The sequence below is a fragment of the Hyla sarda genome, unplaced genomic scaffold (assembly GCF_029499605.1).
Source record: "Hyla sarda isolate aHylSar1 unplaced genomic scaffold, aHylSar1.hap1 scaffold_346, whole genome shotgun sequence".
NCBI classification, from domain to species: Eukaryota; Metazoa; Chordata; class Amphibia; order Anura; family Hylidae; genus Hyla; species Hyla sarda.
This window is the reverse complement of record NW_026610219.1, coordinates 228,166-247,283: the sequence shown is the minus strand read 5'-3', so window position 1 is coordinate 247,283 and position 19,118 is coordinate 228,166. Positions and strand designations below refer to the sequence as shown.

Sequence of the window (19,118 nt, the reverse complement as noted above, 5' to 3'; positions counted from 1 at the left end):
TGCAGGTAGGGCATGACATGATAGGCAGCTGCCTTGATAGCGGGTGGGTGCTGAATGTTCCTAATTGACAAAATAAGATTAATGCTTATGAAGAAATATAAAATCTCATCCCTTCCCCAATATCGCGCCACACCCCTACCCCTTAATTCCCTGGTTGAACTTGATGGACATATGTCTTTTTTCGACCGTACTAACTATGTAACTATGTAACATAACATGGGGGGGGTCTCCTGGCTGTTCACACAGGTGTGTCATTGCTGTACATTGACCATGCATTGCTTCTGTGGTATTGCAAAGGCAAAGACAAATGCTTCCAGCCATCCATTGCACTAATGGATTGGTCATCAGCTGGCTGTCTATGTCCCGCATCAATATAGACCAAAGTACAGAGGGTTAGGCTATGCTATTGTGCACCTACCTGATGCATCAGAAGGTGCGAGGCCCTTGCTAAATTCTGTGCACAGACTTTGAGATCTATACTTTAGACTGTATCTAAACCTGCTCCAACATGGACTGACATTCTGGCCTACTTTCAGCCGATGCGACTTGTCTGTCGCTGAACAGTCGCTTTTTATGTATTCAGCACCTATGTATAATGTTGTAAAAATGCTCTAGAAGCTAAAGTCGCAGAAATGTCACACATATTTGGCCTGCAACTTTCTGTGCGACAAATTCAGACAGGAAAAATCAGTATAAATCCTTAGAAAATTATCCCCCAGTGTCTCCATCTGCTGGCGGTATTGAATAAGCATTGCTGCACTGATGGGGTATGCATTAGACGAAAAAAAAGAAGAAAAAGAAGAATAATACGCCCAGAAAAGAGGCGAAAAGGAGAAAAACGTAAAAAAACGTGAAAAAAAAGTAAGAGGAAGAGAAGGGAAAAAAAGGTGGAAATGGGTTTAAAAGTGATTTCGGCGGAGAAATATATATATATATATATATATATATATATATATATATACGCGCACACACACACATATATATAAACGTATTCTCCGTTGAGATATTGCAGCCGCTGCTGTGTCCAGGCCCAGGAGCCTTAGCACTGTGCTGTGATGTCACTCAATACCACTGACATCACTAGGTGTAAACAACATCTCTCCTTTGCTGTGTATGTGACTATGGAGCTGTTTGGTGATGTCGTCTATTATGGCCTTCATAGAAGCAACAGGAGATTGTTGCATCCATCTAGAACCCTCAGAACTACAGTGCTATGATGTCACTCACTTCCACAGGCCTTGCAGAGTGTAAACAACAACAACCCAGCTTTGTTGTGTATGTAACCATAGGGATTTGTGATGTCACCTAGAACCTTCACAGCAGCGACAGCTTTATGAGGAGCATCAGCACTGCTCTGCCTGAGCAGAACCATCACCGCCATAGGTTGTCAAATAACCCGGATTTAACCCACACAGGTAAGTCCAATGGGGTGCAGGCATGTCCTCTATGCTTACAGCTTCCCGTGGGTGTTGGTTTGATACCGTTTGGGGACAGCCAAGGAGGCATCTGCAGGCAACAAAGGTAGGTGTGTGCTTGTGTGTGTGTTTCCTATGCAGATCCTAAGCCCAGTGTCACATGCAAGTAGGAGGAGTAAGAAGGGTTCCTGGCAAATCCGGGTTATGGATTGCATTTAAAAAGGCCCCGTGGGAGTGCAATGGGCCCCTGTCTTGCTGCTTAGCAATAATGGTATGGGTTTAGGTTCTGCTGTGTGTACTGGTGGTTGACTGCCCCCCAGCCCAGAGTGTGCATGGAAAATTGTCTGGCAGCCTCCCTGACAGCAAGCAGTGATAGTGCCCATGAAGGGGACCTTGTTGGGCCCGCCCCTTTCACGGTTATCGCTTCTCGGCCTTTTGGCTAAGATCAAGTGTAGTATCTGTTCTTATCAGTTTAATATCTGATACGTCCCCTATCTGGGGACCATATATTAAATGGATTTTTGAGAACGGGGGCCGATTTCGAAGCTTGCTTCCGTCGCCCTATGCATTGACCCGATATGGCAGTATCTTCGGGTACAGTGCACCACCCCCTTACAGGGTTAAAAAGAAAGATTCCTACTTTCATTGCTACCTGCTTGCTGGCTAGCCAGCTAGCCAGCCCTGTGGGCCTTGCTGCTGCTGCTGCAGCCAAAAAACAAAAGGTGGTGCTGCTGCTGCTTCTGCTGCTTCTGCTTCTGCTTGTGTCTGGCCGCTGTTGGAGCGTCCAGGCACAGGACTTCTGCTGCTGCTGACTAAATGGCCTCCTTAATTGGATCATTTGAGTAGCCAGCACACCTGTGCAGGTAGGGCATGACATGATAGGCAGCTGCCTTGATAGCGGGTGGGTGCTGAATGTTCCTAATTGACAAAATAAGATTAATGCTTATGAAGAAATATAAAATCTCATCCCTTCCCCAATATCGCGCCACACCCCTACCCCTTAATTCCCTGGTTGAACTTGATGGACATATGTCTTTTTTCGACCGTACTAACTATGTAACTATGTAACATAACATGGGGGGGGTCTCCTGGCTGTTCACACAGGTGTGTCATTGCTGTACATTGACCATGCATTGCTTCTGTGGTATTGCAAAGGCAAAGACAAATGCTTCCAGCCATCCATTGCACTAATGGATTGGTCATCAGCTGGCTGTCTATGTCCCGCATCAATATAGACCAAAGTACAGAGGGTTAGGCTATGCTATTGTGCACCTACCTGATGCATCAGAAGGTGCGAGGCCCTTGCTAAATTCTGTGCACAGACTTTGAGATCTATACTTTAGACTGTATCTAAACCTGCTCCAACATGGACTGACATTCTGGCCTACTTTCAGCCGATGCGACTTGTCTGTCGCTGAACAGTCGCTTTTTATGTATTCAGCACCTATGTATAATGTTGTAAAAATGCTCTAGAAGCTAAAGTCGCAGAAATGTCACACATATTTGGCCTGCAACTTTCTGTGCGACAAATTCAGACAGGAAAAATCAGTATAAATCCTTAGAAAATTATCCCCCAGTGTCTCCATCTGCTGGCGGTATTGAATAAGCATTGCTGCACTGATGGGGTATGCATTAGACGAAAAAAAAGAAGAAAAAGAAGAATAATACGCCCAGAAAAGAGGCGAAAAGGAGAAAAACGTAAAAAAACGTGAAAAAAAAGTAAGAGGAAGAGAAGGGAAAAAAAGGTGGAAATGGGTTTAAAAGTGATTTCGGCGGAGAAATATATATATATATATATATATATATATATATATATATATATATACGCGCACACACACACATATATATAAACGTATTCTCCGTTGAGATATTGCAGCCGCTGCTGTGTCCAGGCCCAGGAGCCTTAGCACTGTGCTGTGATGTCACTCAATACCACTGACATCACTAGGTGTAAACAACATCTCTCCTTTGCTGTGTATGTGACTATGGAGCTGTTTGGTGATGTCGTCTATTACGGCCTTCATAGAAGCAACAGGAGATTGTTGCATCCATCTAGAACCCTCAGAACTACAGTGCTATGATGTCACTCACTTCCACAGGCCTTGCAGAGTGTAAACAACAACAACCCAGCTTTGTTGTGTATGTAACCATAGGGATTTGTGATGTCACCTAGAACCTTCACAGCAGCGACAGCTTTATGAGGAGCATCAGCACTGCTCTGCCTGAGCAGAACCATCACCGCCATAGGTTGTCAAATAACCCGGATTTAACCCACACAGGTAAGTCCAATGGGGTGCAGGCATGTCCTCTATGCTTACAGCTTCCCGTGGGTGTTGGTTTGATACCGTTTGGGGACAGCCAAGGAGGCATCTGCAGGCAACAAAGGTAGGTGTGTGCTTGTGTGTGTGTTTCCTATGCAGATCCTAAGCCCAGTGTCACATGCAAGTAGGAGGAGTAAGAAGGGTTCCTGGCAAATCCGGGTTATGGATTGCATTTAAAAAGGCCCCGTGGGAGTGCAATGGGCCCCTGTCTTGCTGCTTAGCAATAATGGTATGGGTTTAGGTTCTGCTGTGTGTACTGGTGGTTGACTGCCCCCCAGCCCAGAGTGTGCATGGAAAATTGTCTGGCAGCCTCCCTGACAGCAAGCAGTGATAGTGCCCATGAAGGGGACCTTGTTGGGCCCGCCCCTTTCACGGTTATCGCTTCTCAGCCTTTTGGCTAAGATCAAGTGTAGTATCTGTTCTTATCAGTTTAATATCTGATACGTCCCCTATCTGGGGACCATATATTAAATGGATTTTTGAGAACGGGGGCCGATTTCGAAGCTTGCTTCCGTCGCCCTATGCATTGACCCGATATGGCAGTATCTTCGGGTACAGTGCACCACCCCCTTACAGGGTTAAAAAGAAAGATTCCTACTTTCATTGCTACCTGCTTGCTGGCTAGCCAGCTAGCCAGCCCTGTGGGCCTTGCTGCTGCTGCTGCAGCCAAAAAACAAAAGGTGGTGCTGCTGCTGCTTCTGCTGCTTCTGCTTCTGCTTGTGTCTGGCCGCTGTTGGAGCGTCCAGGCACAGGACTTCTGCTGCTGCTGACTAAATGGCCTCCTTAATTGGATCATTTGAGTAGCCAGCACACCTGTGCAGGTAGGGCATGACATGATAGGCAGCTGCCTTGATAGCGGGTGGGTGCTGAATGTTCCTAATTGACAAAATAAGATTAATGCTTATGAAGAAATATAAAATCTCATCCCTTCCCCAATATCGCGCCACACCCCTACCCCTTAATTCCCTGGTTGAACTTGATGGACATATGTCTTTTTTCGACCGTACTAACTATGTAACTATGTAACATAACATGGGGGGGGTCTCCTGGCTGTTCACACAGGTGTGTCATTGCTGTACATTGACCATGCATTGCTTCTGTGGTATTGCAAAGGCAAAGACAAATGCTTCCAGCCATCCATTGCACTAATGGATTGGTCATCAGCTGGCTGTCTATGTCCCGCATCAATATAGACCAAAGTACAGAGGGTTAGGCTATGCTATTGTGCACCTACCTGATGCATCAGAAGGTGCGAGGCCCTTGCTAAATTCTGTGCACAGACTTTGAGATCTATACTTTAGACTGTATCTAAACCTGCTCCAACATGGACTGACATTCTGGCCTACTTTCAGCCGATGCGACTTGTCTGTCGCTGAACAGTCGCTTTTTATGTATTCAGCACCTATGTATAATGTTGTAAAAATGCTCTAGAAGCTAAAGTCGCAGAAATGTCACACATATTTGGCCTGCAACTTTCTGTGCGACAAATTCAGACAGGAAAAATCAGTATAAATCCTTAGAAAATTATCCCCCAGTGTCTCCATCTGCTGGCGGTATTGAATAAGCATTGCTGCACTGATGGGGTATGCATTAGACGAAAAAAAAGAAGAAAAAGAAGAATAATACGCCCAGAAAAGAGGCGAAAAGGAGAAAAACGTAAAAAAACGTGAAAAAAAAGTAAGAGGAAGAGAAGGGAAAAAAAGGTGGAAATGGGTTTAAAAGTGATTTCGGCGGAGAAATATATATATATATATATATATATATATATATATATATATATACGCGCACACACACACATATATATAAACGTATTCTCCGTTGAGATATTGCAGCCGCTGCTGTGTCCAGGCCCAGGAGCCTTAGCACTGTGCTGTGATGTCACTCAATACCACTGACATCACTAGGTGTAAACAACATCTCTCCTTTGCTGTGTATGTGACTATGGAGCTGTTTGGTGATGTCGTCTATTATGGCCTTCATAGAAGCAACAGGAGATTGTTGCATCCATCTAGAACCCTCAGAACTACAGTGCTATGATGTCACTCACTTCCACAGGCCTTGCAGAGTGTAAACAACAACAACCCAGCTTTGTTGTGTATGTAACCATAGGGATTTGTGATGTCACCTAGAACCTTCACAGCAGCGACAGCTTTATGAGGAGCATCAGCACTGCTCTGCCTGAGCAGAACCATCACCGCCATAGGTTGTCAAATAACCCGGATTTAACCCACACAGGTAAGTCCAATGGGGTGCAGGCATGTCCTCTATGCTTACAGCTTCCCGTGGGTGTTGGTTTGATACCGTTTGGGGACAGCCAAGGAGGCATCTGCAGGCAACAAAGGTAGGTGTGTGCTTGTGTGTGTGTTTCCTATGCAGATCCTAAGCCCAGTGTCACATGCAAGTAGGAGGAGTAAGAAGGGTTCCTGGCAAATCCGGGTTATGGATTGCATTTAAAAAGGCCCCGTGGGAGTGCAATGGGCCCCTGTCTTGCTGCTTAGCAATAATGGTATGGGTTTAGGTTCTGCTGTGTGTACTGGTGGTTGACTGCCCCCCAGCCCAGAGTGTGCATGGAAAATTGTCTGGCAGCCTCCCTGACAGCAAGCAGTGATAGTGCCCATGAAGGGGACCTTGTTGGGCCCGCCCCTTTCACGGTTATCGCTTCTCGGCCTTTTGGCTAAGATCAAGTGTAGTATCTGTTCTTATCAGTTTAATATCTGATACGTCCCCTATCTGGGGACCATATATTAAATGGATTTTTGAGAACGGGGGCCGATTTCGAAGCTTGCTTCCGTCGCCCTATGCATTGACCCGATATGGCAGTATCTTCGGGTACAGTGCACCACCCCCTTACAGGGTTAAAAAGAAAGATTCCTACTTTCATTGCTACCTGCTTGCTGGCTAGCCAGCTAGCCAGCCCTGTGGGCCTTGCTGCTGCTGCTGCAGCCAAAAAACAAAAGGTGGTGCTGCTGCTGCTTCTGCTGCTTCTGCTTCTGCTTGTGTCTGGCCGCTGTTGGAGCGTCCAGGCACAGGACTTCTGCTGCTGCTGACTAAATGGCCTCCTTAATTGGATCATTTGAGTAGCCAGCACACCTGTGCAGGTAGGGCATGACATGATAGGCAGCTGCCTTGATAGCGGGTGGGTGCTGAATGTTCCTAATTGACAAAATAAGATTAATGCTTATGAAGAAATATAAAATCTCATCCCTTCCCCAATATCGCGCCACACCCCTACCCCTTAATTCCCTGGTTGAACTTGATGGACATATGTCTTTTTTCGACCGTACTAACTATGTAACTATGTAACATAACATGGGGGGGTCTCCTGGCTGTTCACACAGGTGTGTCATTGCTGTACATTGACCATGCATTGCTTCTGTGGTATTGCAAAGGCAAAGACAAATGCTTCCAGCCATCCATTGCACTAATGGATTGGTCATCAGCTGGCTGTCTATGTCCCGCATCAATATAGACCAAAGTACAGAGGGTTAGGCTATGCTATTGTGCACCTACCTGATGCATCAGAAGGTGCGAGGCCCTTGCTAAATTCTGTGCACAGACTTTGAGATCTATACTTTAGACTGTATCTAAACCTGCTCCAACATGGACTGACATTCTGGCCTACTTTCAGCCGATGCGACTTGTCTGTCGCTGAACAGTCGCTTTTTATGTATTCAGCACCTATGTATAATGTTGTAAAAATGCTCTAGAAGCTAAAGTCGCAGAAATGTCACACATATTTGGCCTGCAACTTTCTGTGCGACAAATTCAGACAGGAAAAATCAGTATAAATCCTTAGAAAATTATCCCCCAGTGTCTCCATCTGCTGGCGGTATTGAATAAGCATTGCTGCACTGATGGGGTATGCATTAGACGAAAAAAAAGAAGAAAAAGAAGAATAATACGCCCAGAAAAGAGGCGAAAAGGAGAAAAACGTAAAAAAACGTGAAAAAAAAGTAAGAGGAAGAGAAGGGAAAAAAAGGTGGAAATGGGTTTAAAAGTGATTTCGGCGGAGAAATATATATATATATATATATATATATATATATATATATATATACGCGCACACACACACATATATATAAACGTATTCTCCGTTGAGATATTGCAGCCGCTGCTGTGTCCAGGCCCAGGAGCCTTAGCACTGTGCTGTGATGTCACTCAATACCACTGACATCACTAGGTGTAAACAACATCTCTCCTTTGCTGTGTATGTGACTATGGAGCTGTTTGGTGATGTCGTCTATTATGGCCTTCATAGAAGCAACAGGAGATTGTTGCATCCATCTAGAACCCTCAGAACTACAGTGCTATGATGTCACTCACTTCCACAGGCCTTGCAGAGTGTAAACAACAACAACCCAGCTTTGTTGTGTATGTAACCATAGGGATTTGTGATGTCACCTAGAACCTTCACAGCAGCGACAGCTTTATGAGGAGCATCAGCACTGCTCTGCCTGAGCAGAACCATCACCGCCATAGGTTGTCAAATAACCCGGATTTAACCCACACAGGTAAGTCCAATGGGGTGCAGGCATGTCCTCTATGCTTACAGCTTCCCGTGGGTGTTGGTTTGATACCGTTTGGGGACAGCCAAGGAGGCATCTGCAGGCAACAAAGGTAGGTGTGTGCTTGTGTGTGTGTTTCCTATGCAGATCCTAAGCCCAGTGTCACATGCAAGTAGGAGGAGTAAGAAGGGTTCCTGGCAAATCCGGGTTATGGATTGCATTTAAAAAGGCCCCGTGGGAGTGCAATGGGCCCCTGTCTTGCTGCTTAGCAATAATGGTATGGGTTTAGGTTCTGCTGTGTGTACTGGTGGTTGACTGCCCCCCAGCCCAGAGTGTGCATGGAAAATTGTCTGGCAGCCTCCCTGACAGCAAGCAGTGATAGTGCCCATGAAGGGGACCTTGTTGGGCCCGCCCCTTTCACGGTTATCGCTTCTCAGCCTTTTGGCTAAGATCAAGTGTAGTATCTGTTCTTATCAGTTTAATATCTGATACGTCCCCTATCTGGGGACCATATATTAAATGGATTTTTGAGAACGGGGGCCGATTTCGAAGCTTGCTTCCGTCGCCCTATGCATTGACCCGATATGGCAGTATCTTCGGGTACAGTGCACCACCCCCTTACAGGGTTAAAAAGAAAGATTCCTACTTTCATTGCTACCTGCTTGCTGGCTAGCCAGCTAGCCAGCCCTGTGGGCCTTGCTGCTGCTGCTGCAGCCAAAAAACAAAAGGTGGTGCTGCTGCTGCTTCTGCTGCTTCTGCTTCTGCTTGTGTCTGGCCGCTGTTGGAGCGTCCAGGCACAGGACTTCTGCTGCTGCTGACTAAATGGCCTCCTTAATTGGATCATTTGAGTAGCCAGCACACCTGTGCAGGTAGGGCATGACATGATAGGCAGCTGCCTTGATAGCGGGTGGGTGCTGAATGTTCCTAATTGACAAAATAAGATTAATGCTTATGAAGAAATATAAAATCTCATCCCTTCCCCAATATCGCGCCACACCCCTACCCCTTAATTCCCTGGTTGAACTTGATGGACATATGTCTTTTTTCGACCGTACTAACTATGTAACTATGTAACATAACATGGGGGGGGTCTCCTGGCTGTTCACACAGGTGTGTCATTGCTGTACATTGACCATGCATTGCTTCTGTGGTATTGCAAAGGCAAAGACAAATGCTTCCAGCCATCCATTGCACTAATGGATTGGTCATCAGCTGGCTGTCTATGTCCCGCATCAATATAGACCAAAGTACAGAGGGTTAGGCTATGCTATTGTGCACCTACCTGATGCATCAGAAGGTGCGAGGCCCTTGCTAAATTCTGTGCACAGACTTTGAGATCTATACTTTAGACTGTATCTAAACCTGCTCCAACATGGACTGACATTCTGGCCTACTTTCAGCCGATGCGACTTGTCTGTCGCTGAACAGTCGCTTTTTATGTATTCAGCACCTATGTATAATGTTGTAAAAATGCTCTAGAAGCTAAAGTCGCAGAAATGTCACACATATTTGGCCTGCAACTTTCTGTGCGACAAATTCAGACAGGAAAAATCAGTATAAATCCTTAGAAAATTATCCCCCAGTGTCTCCATCTGCTGGCGGTATTGAATAAGCATTGCTGCACTGATGGGGTATGCATTAGACGAAAAAAAAGAAGAAAAAGAAGAATAATACGCCCAGAAAAGAGGCGAAAAGGAGAAAAACGTAAAAAAACGTGAAAAAAAAGTAAGAGGAAGAGAAGGGAAAGAAAGGTGGAAATGGGTTTAAAAGTGATTTCGGCGGAGAAATATATATATATATATATATATATATATATATATATATATATATACGCGCACACACACACATATATATAAACGTATTCTCCGTTGAGATATTGCAGCCGCTGCTGTGTCCAGGCCCAGGAGCCTTAGCACTGTGCTGTGATGTCACTCAATACCACTGACATCACTAGGTGTAAACAACATCTCTCCTTTGCTGTGTATGTGACTATGGAGCTGTTTGGTGATGTCGTCTATTATGGCCTTCATAGAAGCAACAGGAGATTGTTGCATCCATCTAGAACCCTCAGAACTACAGTGCTATGATGTCACTCACTTCCACAGGCCTTGCAGAGTGTAAACAACAACAACCCAGCTTTGTTGTGTATGTAACCATAGGGATTTGTGATGTCACCTAGAACCTTCACAGCAGCGACAGCTTTATGAGGAGCATCAGCACTGCTCTGCCTGAGCAGAACCATCACCGCCATAGGTTGTCAAATAACCCGGATTTAACCCACACAGGTAAGTCCAATGGGGTGCAGGCATGTCCTCTATGCTTACAGCTTCCCGTGGGTGTTGGTTTGATACCGTTTGGGGACAGCCAAGGAGGCATCTGCAGGCAACAAAGGTAGGTGTGTGCTTGTGTGTGTGTTTCCTATGCAGATCCTAAGCCCAGTGTCACATGCAAGTAGGAGGAGTAAGAAGGGTTCCTGGCAAATCCGGGTTATGGATTGCATTTAAAAAGGCCCCGTGGGAGTGCAATGGGCCCCTGTCTTGCTGCTTAGCAATAATGGTATGGGTTTAGGTTCTGCTGTGTGTACTGGTGGTTGACTGCCCCCCAGCCCAGAGTGTGCATGGAAAATTGTCTGGCAGCCTCCCTGACAGCAAGCAGTGATAGTGCCCATGAAGGGGACCTTGTTGGGCCCGCCCCTTTCACGGTTATCGCTTCTCGGCCTTTTGGCTAAGATCAAGTGTAGTATCTGTTCTTATCAGTTTAATATCTGATACGTCCCCTATCTGGGGACCATATATTAAATGGATTTTTGAGAACGGGGGCCGATTTCGAAGCTTGCTTCCGTCGCCCTATGCATTGACCCGATATGGCAGTATCTTCGGGTACAGTGCACCACCCCCTTACAGGGTTAAAAAGAAAGATTCCTACTTTCATTGCTACCTGCTTGCTGGCTAGCCAGCTAGCCAGCCCTGTGGGCCTTGCTGCTGCTGCTGCAGCCAAAAAACAAAAGGTGGTGCTGCTGCTGCTTCTGCTGCTTCTGCTTCTGCTTGTGTCTGGCCGCTGTTGGAGCGTCCAGGCACAGGACTTCTGCTGCTGCTGACTAAATGGCCTCCTTAATTGGATCATTTGAGTAGCCAGCACACCTGTGCAGGTAGGGCATGACATGATAGGCAGCTGCCTTGATAGCGGGTGGGTGCTGAATGTTCCTAATTGACAAAATAAGATTAATGCTTATGAAGAAATATAAAATCTCATCCCTTCCCCAATATCGCGCCACACCCCTACCCCTTAATTCCCTGGTTGAACTTGATGGACATATGTCTTTTTTCGACCGTACTAACTATGTAACTATGTAACATAACATGGGGGGGGTCTCCTGGCTGTTCACACAGGTGTGTCATTGCTGTACATTGACCATGCATTGCTTCTGTGGTATTGCAAAGGCAAAGACAAATGCTTCCAGCCATCCATTGCACTAATGGATTGGTCATCAGCTGGCTGTCTATGTCCCGCATCAATATAGACCAAAGTACAGAGGGTTAGGCTATGCTATTGTGCACCTACCTGATGCATCAGAAGGTGCGAGGCCCTTGCTAAATTCTGTGCACAGACTTTGAGATCTATACTTTAGACTGTATCTAAACCTGCTCCAACATGGACTGACATTCTGGCCTACTTTCAGCCGATGCGACTTGTCTGTCGCTGAACAGTCGCTTTTTATGTATTCAGCACCTATGTATAATGTTGTAAAAATGCTCTAGAAGCTAAAGTCGCAGAAATGTCACACATATTTGGCCTGCAACTTTCTGTGCGACAAATTCAGACAGGAAAAATCAGTATAAATCCTTAGAAAATTATCCCCCAGTGTCTCCATCTGCTGGCGGTATTGAATAAGCATTGCTGCACTGATGGGGTATGCATTAGACGAAAAAAAAGAAGAAAAAGAAGAATAATACGCCCCTGAAAAGAGGCGAAAAGGAGAAAAACGTAAAAAAACGTGAAAAAAAAGTAAGAGGAAGAGAAGGGAAAAAAAGGTGGAAATGGGTTTAAAAGTGATTTCGGCGGAGAAATATATATATATATATATATATATATATATATATATATATACGCGCACACACACACATATATATAAACGTATTCTCCGTTGAGATATTGCAGCCGCTGCTGTGTCCAGGCCCAGGAGCCTTAGCACTGTGCTGTGATGTCACTCAATACCACTGACATCACTAGGTGTAAACAACATCTCTCCTTTGCTGTGTATGTGACTATGGAGCTGTTTGGTGATGTCGTCTATTATGGCCTTCATAGAAGCAACAGGAGATTGTTGCATCCATCTAGAACCCTCAGAACTACAGTGCTATGATGTCACTCACTTCCACAGGCCTTGCAGAGTGTAAACAACAACAACCCAGCTTTGTTGTGTATGTAACCATAGGGATTTGTGATGTCACCTAGAACCTTCACAGCAGCGACAGCTTTATGAGGAGCATCAGCACTGCTCTGCCTGAGCAGAACCATCACCGCCATAGGTTGTCAAATAACCCGGATTTAACCCACACAGGTAAGTCCAATGGGGTGCAGGCATGTCCTCTATGCTTACAGCTTCCCGTGGGTGTTGGTTTGATACCGTTTGGGGACAGCCAAGGAGGCATCTGCAGGCAACAAAGGTAGGTGTGTGCTTGTGTGTGTGTTTCCTATGCAGATCCTAAGCCCAGTGTCACATGCAAGTAGGAGGAGTAAGAAGGGTTCCTGGCAAATCCGGGTTATGGATTGCATTTAAAAAGGCCCCGTGGGAGTGCAATGGGCCCCTGTCTTGCTGCTTAGCAATAATGGTATGGGTTTAGGTTCTGCTGTGTGTACTGGTGGTTGACTGCCCCCCAGCCCAGAGTGTGCATGGAAAATTGTCTGGCAGCCTCCCTGACAGCAAGCAGTGATAGTGCCCATGAAGGGGACCTTGTTGGGCCCGCCCCTTTCACGGTTATCGCTTCTCGGCCTTTTGGCTAAGATCAAGTGTAGTATCTGTTCTTATCAGTTTAATATCTGATACGTCCCCTATTTGGGGACCATATATTAAATGGATTTTTGAGAACGGGGGCCGATTTCGAAGCTTGCTTCCGTCGCCCTATGCATTGACCGATATGGCAGTATCTTCGGGTACAGTGCACCACCCCCTTACAGGGTTAAAAAGAAAGATTCCTACTTTCATTGCTACCTGCTTGCTGGCTAGCCAGCTAGCCAGCCCTGTGGGCCTTGCTGCTGCTGCTGCAGCCAAAAAACAAAAGGTGGTGCTGCTGCTGCTTCTGCTGCTTCTGCTTCTGCTTGTGTCTGGCCGCTGTTGGAGCGTCCAGGCACAGGACTTCTGCTGCTGCTGACTAAATGGCCTCCTTAATTGGATCATTTGAGTAGCCAGCACACCTGTGCAGGTAGGGCATGACATGATAGGCAGCTGCCTTGATAGCGGGTGGGTGCTGAATGTTCCTAATTGACAAAATAAGATTAATGCTTATGAAGAAATATAAAATCTCATCCCTTCCCCAATATCGCGCCACACCCCTACCCCTTAATTCCCTGGTTGAACTTGATGGACATATGTCTTTTTTCGACCGTACTAACTATGTAACTATGTAACATAACATGGGGGGGGTCTCCTGGCTGTTCACACAGGTGTGTCATTGCTGTACATTGACCATGCATTGCTTCTGTGGTATTGCAAAGGCAAAGACAAATGCTTCCAGCCATCCATTGCACTAATGGATTGGTCATCAGCTGGCTGTCTATGTCCCGCATCAATATAGACCAAAGTACAGAGGGTTAGGCTATGCTATTGTGCACCTACCTGATGCATCAGAAGGTGCGAGGCCCTTGCTAAATTCTGTGCACAGACTTTGAGATCTATACTTTAGACTGTATCTAAACCTGCTCCAACATGGACTGACATTCTGGCCTACTTTCAGCCGATGCGACTTGTCTGTCGCTGAACAGTCGCTTTTTATGTATTCAGCACCTATGTATAATGTTGTAAAAATGCTCTAGAAGCTAAAGTCGCAGAAATGTCACACATATTTGGCCTGCAACTTTCTGTGCGACAAATTCAGACAGGAAAAATCAGTATAAATCCTTAGAAAATTATCCCCCAGTGTCTCCATCTGCTGGCGGTATTGAATAAGCATTGCTGCACTGATGGGGTATGCATTAGACGAAAAAAAAGAAGAAAAAGAAGAATAATACGCCCAGAAAAGAGGCGAAAAGGAGAAAAACGTAAAAAAACGTGAAAAAAAAGTAAGAGGAAGAGAAGGGAAAAAAAGGTGGAAATGGGTTTAAAAGTGATTTCGGCGGAGAAATATATATATATATATATATATATATATATATATATATATATATACGCGCACACACACACATATATATAAACGTATTCTCCGTTGAGATATTGCAGCCGCTGCTGTGTCCAGGCCCAGGAGCCTTAGCACTGTGCTGTGATGTCACTCAATACCACTGACATCACTAGGTGTAAACAACATCTCTCCTTTGCTGTGTATGTGACTATGGAGCTGTTTGGTGATGTCGTCTATTATGGCCTTCATAGAAGCAACAGGAGATTGTTGCATCCATCTAGAACCCTCAGAACTACAGTGCTATGATGTCACTCACTTCCACAGGCCTTGCAGAGTGTAAACAACAACAACCCAGCTTTGTTGTGTATGTAACCATAGGGATTTGTGATGTCACCTAGAACCTTCACAGCAGCGACAGCTTTATGAGGAGCATCAGCACTGCTCTGCCTGAGCAGAACCATCACCGCCATAGGTTGTCAAATAACCCGGATTTAACCCACACAGGTAAGTCCAATGGGGTGCAGGCATGTCCTCTATGCTTACAGCTTCCCGTGGGTGTTGGTTTGATACCGTTTGGGGACAGCCAAGGGGGCATCTGCAGGCAACAAAGGTAGGTGTGTGCTTGTGTGTGTGTTTCCTATGCAGATCCTAAGCCCAGTGTCACATGCAAGTAGGAGGAGTAAGAAGGGTTCCTGGCAAATCCGGGTTATGGATTGCATTTAAAAAGGCCCCGTGGGAGTGCAATGGGCCCCTGTCTTGCTGCTTAGCAATAATGGTATGGGTTTAGGTTCTGCTGTGTGTACTGGTGGTTGACTGCCCCCCAGCCCAGAGTGTGCATGGAAAATTGTCTGGCAGCCTCCCTGACAGCAAGCAGTGATAGTGCCCATGAAGGGGACCTTGTTGGGCCCGCCCCTTTCACGGTTATCGCTTCTCGGCCTTTTGGCTAAGATCAAGTGTAGTATCTGTTCTTATCAGTTTAATATCTGATACGTCCCCTATCTGGGGACCATATATTAAATGGATTTTTGAGAACGGGGGCCGATTTCGAAGCTTGCTTCCGTCGCCCTATGCATTGACCCGATATGGCAGTATCTTCGGGTACAGTGCACCACCCCCTTACAGGGTTAAAAAGAAAGATTCCTACTTTCATTGCTACCTGCTTGCTGGCTAGCCAGCTAGCCAGCCCTGTGGGCCTTGCTGCTGCTGCTGCAGCCAAAAAACAAAAGGTGGTGCTGCTGCTGCTTCTGCTGCTTCTGCTTCTGCTTGTGTCTGGCCGCTGTTGGAGCGTCCAGGCACAGGACTTCTGCTGCTGCTGACTAAATGGCCTCCTTAATTGGATCATTTGAGTAGCCAGCACACCTGTGCAGGTAGGGCATGACATGATAGGCAGCTGCCTTGATAGCGGGTGGGTGCTGAATGTTCCTAATTGACAAAATAAGATTAATGCTTATGAAGAAATATAAAATCTCATCCCTTCCCCAATATCGCGCCACACCCCTACCCCTTAATTCCCTGGTTGAACTTGATGGACATATGTCTTTTTTCGACCGTACTAACTATGTAACTATGTAACATAACATGGGGGGGGTCTCCTGGCTGTTCACACAGGTGTGTCATTGCTGTACATTGACCATGCATTGCTTCTGTGGTATTGCAAAGGCAAAGACAAATGCTTCCAGCCATCCATTGCACTAATGGATTGGTCATCAGCTGGCTGTCTATGTCCCGCATCAATATAGACCAAAGTACAGAGGGTTAGGCTATGCTATTGTGCACCTACCTGATGCATCAGAAGGTGCGAGGCCCTTGCTAAATTCTGTGCACAGACTTTGAGATCTATACTTTAGACTGTATCTAAACCTGCTCCAACATGGACTGACATTCTGGCCTACTTTCAGCCGATGCGACTTGTCTGTCGCTGAACAGTCGCTTTTTATGTATTCAGCACCTATGTATAATGTTGTAAAAATGCTCTAGAAGCTAAAGTCGCAGAAATGTCACACATATTTGGCCTGCAACTTTCTGTGCGACAAATTCAGACAGGAAAAATCAGTATAAATCCTTAGAAAATTATCCCCCAGTGTCTCCATCTGCTGGCGGTATTGAATAAGCATTGCTGCACTGATGGGGTATGCATTAGACGAAAAAAAAGAAGAAAAAGAAGAATAATACGCCCAGAAAAGAGGCGAAAAGGAGAAAAACGTAAAAAAACGTGAAAAAAAAGTAAGAGGAAGAGAAGGGAAAAAAAGGTGGAAATGGGTTTAAAAGTGATTTCGGCGGAGAAATATATATATATATATATATATATATATATATATATATATATATATATACGCGCACACACACACATATATATAAACGTATTCTCCGTTGAGATATTGCAGCCGCTGCTGTGTCCAGGCCCAGGAGCCTTAGCACTGTGCTGTGATGTCACTCAATACCACTGACATCACTAGGTGTAAACAACATCTCTCCTTTGCTGTGTATGTGACTATGGAGCTGTTTGGTGATGTCGTCTATTATGGCCTTCATAGAAGCAACAGGAGATTGTTGCATCCATCTAGAACCCTCAGAACTACAGTGCTATGATGTCACTCACTTCCACAGGCCTTGCAGAGTGTAAACAACAACAACCCAGCTTTGTTGTGTATGTAACCATAGGGATTTGTGATGTCACCTAGAACCTTCACAGCAGCGACAGCTTTATGAGGAGCATCAGCACTGCTCTGCCTGAGCAGAACCATCACCGCCATAGGTTGTCAAATAACCCGGATTTAACCCACACAGGTAAGTCCAATGGGGTGCAGGCATGTCCTCTATGCTTACAGCTTCCCGTGGGTGTTGGTTTGATACCGTTTGGGGACAGCCAAGGAGGCATCTGCAGGCAACAAAGGTAGGTGTGTGCTTGTGTGTGTGTTTCCTATGCAGATCCTAAGCCCAGTGTCACATGCAAGTAGGAGGAGTAAGAAGGGTTCCTGGCAAATCCGGGTTATGGATTGCATTTAAAAAGGCCCCGTGGGAGTGCAATGGGCCCCTGTCTTGCTGCTTAGCAATAATGGTATGGGTTTAGGTTCTGCTGTGTGTACTGGTGGTTGACTGCCCCCCAGCCCAGAGTGTGCATGGAAAATTGTCTGGCAGCCTCCCTGACAGCAAGCAGTGATAGTGCCCATGAAGGGGACCTTGTTGGGCCCGCCCCTTTCACGGTTATCGCTTCTCGGCCTTTTGGCTAAGATCAAGTGTAGTATCTGTTCTTATCAGTTTAATATCTGATACGTCCCCTATCTGGGGACCATATATTAAATGGATTTTTGAGAACGGGGGCCGATTTCGAAGCTTGCTTCCGTCGCCCTATGCATTGACCCGATATGGCAGTATCTTCGGGTACAGTGCACCACCCCCTTACAGGGTTAAAAAGAAAGATTCCTACTTTCATTGCTACCTGCTTGCTGGCTAGCCAGCTAGCCAGCCCTGTGGGCCTTGCTGCTGCTGCTGCAGCCAAAAAACAAAAGGTGGTGCTGCTGCTGCTTCTGCTGCTTCTGCTTCTGCTTGTGTCTGGCCGCTGTTGGAGCGTCCAGGCACAGGACTTCTGCTGCTGCTGACTAAATGGCCTCCTTAATTGGATCATTTGAGTAGCCAGCACACCTGTGCAGGTAGGGCATGACATGATAGGCAGCTGCCTTGATAGCGGGTGGGTGCTGAATGTTCCTAATTGACAAAATAAGATTAATGCTTATGAAGAAATATAAAATCTCATCCCTTCCCCAATATCGCGCCACACCCCTACCCCTTAATTCCCTGGTTGAACTTGATGGACATATGTCTTTTTTCGACCGTACTAACTATGTAACTATGTAACATAACATGGGGGGGGTCTCCTGGCTGTTCACACAGGTGTGTCATTGCTGTACATTGACCATGCATTGCTTCTGTGGTATTGCAAAGGCAAAGACAAATGCTTCCAGCCATCCATTGCACTAATGGATTGGTCATCAGCTGGCTGTCTATGTCCCGCATCAATATAGACCAAAGTACAGATGGTTAGGCTATGCTATTGTGCACCTACCTGATGCATCAGAAGGTGCGAGGCCCTTGCTAAATTCTGTGCACAGACTTTGAGATCTATACTTTAGACTGTATCTAAACCTGCTCCAACATGGACTGACATTCTGGCCTACTTTCAGCCGATGCGACTTGTCTGTCGCTGAACAGTCGCTTTTTATGTATTCAGCACCTATGTATAATGTTGTAAAAATGCTCTAGAAGCTAAAGTCGCAGAAATGTCACACATATTTGGCCTGCAACTTTCTGTGCGACAAATTCAGACAGGAAAAATCAGTATAAATCCTTAGAAAATTATCCCCCAGTGTCTCCATCTGCTGGCGGTATTGAATAAGCATTGCTGCACTGATGGGGTATGCATTAGACGAAAAAAAAGAAGAAAAAGAAGAATAATACGCCCAGAAAAGAGGCGAAAAGGAGAAAAACGTAAAAAAACGTGAAAAAAAAGTAAGAGGAAGAGAAGGGAAAAAAAGGTGGAAATGG

The 19,118-nt window shown here is 45.7% G+C and overlaps 8 non-coding genes across 8 annotated transcripts; all 8 read left to right on the top strand.

Moving 5' to 3' along the window:
* Positions 1–1,834: 1,834 nt before the first annotated feature.
* On the top strand, positions 1,835–2,025 carry LOC130331080 (U2 spliceosomal RNA). Its single transcript, XR_008874048.1, has one exon. It is a non-coding gene; the product is annotated as a U2 spliceosomal RNA (small nuclear RNA).
* A 2,088-nt stretch (positions 2,026–4,113) lies between these two features.
* Positions 4,114–4,304, top strand: LOC130331116 (U2 spliceosomal RNA). Its single transcript, XR_008874082.1, has one exon. It is a non-coding gene; the product is annotated as a U2 spliceosomal RNA (small nuclear RNA).
* Positions 4,305–6,390: 2,086 nt separating this feature from the next.
* Positions 6,391–6,581, top strand: LOC130331078 (U2 spliceosomal RNA). The gene has a single exon (XR_008874046.1). It is a non-coding gene; the product is annotated as a U2 spliceosomal RNA (small nuclear RNA).
* Positions 6,582–8,666: 2,085 nt separating this feature from the next.
* LOC130331114 (U2 spliceosomal RNA) lies at positions 8,667–8,857 on the top strand. The gene has a single exon (XR_008874080.1). It is a non-coding gene; the product is annotated as a U2 spliceosomal RNA (small nuclear RNA).
* A 2,088-nt stretch (positions 8,858–10,945) lies between these two features.
* Positions 10,946–11,136, top strand: LOC130331077 (U2 spliceosomal RNA). The gene has a single exon (XR_008874045.1). It is a non-coding gene; the product is annotated as a U2 spliceosomal RNA (small nuclear RNA).
* A 2,085-nt stretch (positions 11,137–13,221) lies between these two features.
* On the top strand, positions 13,222–13,411 carry LOC130331121 (U2 spliceosomal RNA). Its single transcript, XR_008874086.1, has one exon. It is a non-coding gene; the product is annotated as a U2 spliceosomal RNA (small nuclear RNA).
* A 2,088-nt stretch (positions 13,412–15,499) lies between these two features.
* Positions 15,500–15,690, top strand: LOC130331076 (U2 spliceosomal RNA). Its single transcript, XR_008874044.1, has one exon. It is a non-coding gene; the product is annotated as a U2 spliceosomal RNA (small nuclear RNA).
* A 2,092-nt stretch (positions 15,691–17,782) lies between these two features.
* On the top strand, positions 17,783–17,973 carry LOC130331075 (U2 spliceosomal RNA). Its single transcript, XR_008874043.1, has one exon. It is a non-coding gene; the product is annotated as a U2 spliceosomal RNA (small nuclear RNA).
* The last annotated feature ends 1,145 nt before the right edge of the window (positions 17,974–19,118 follow it).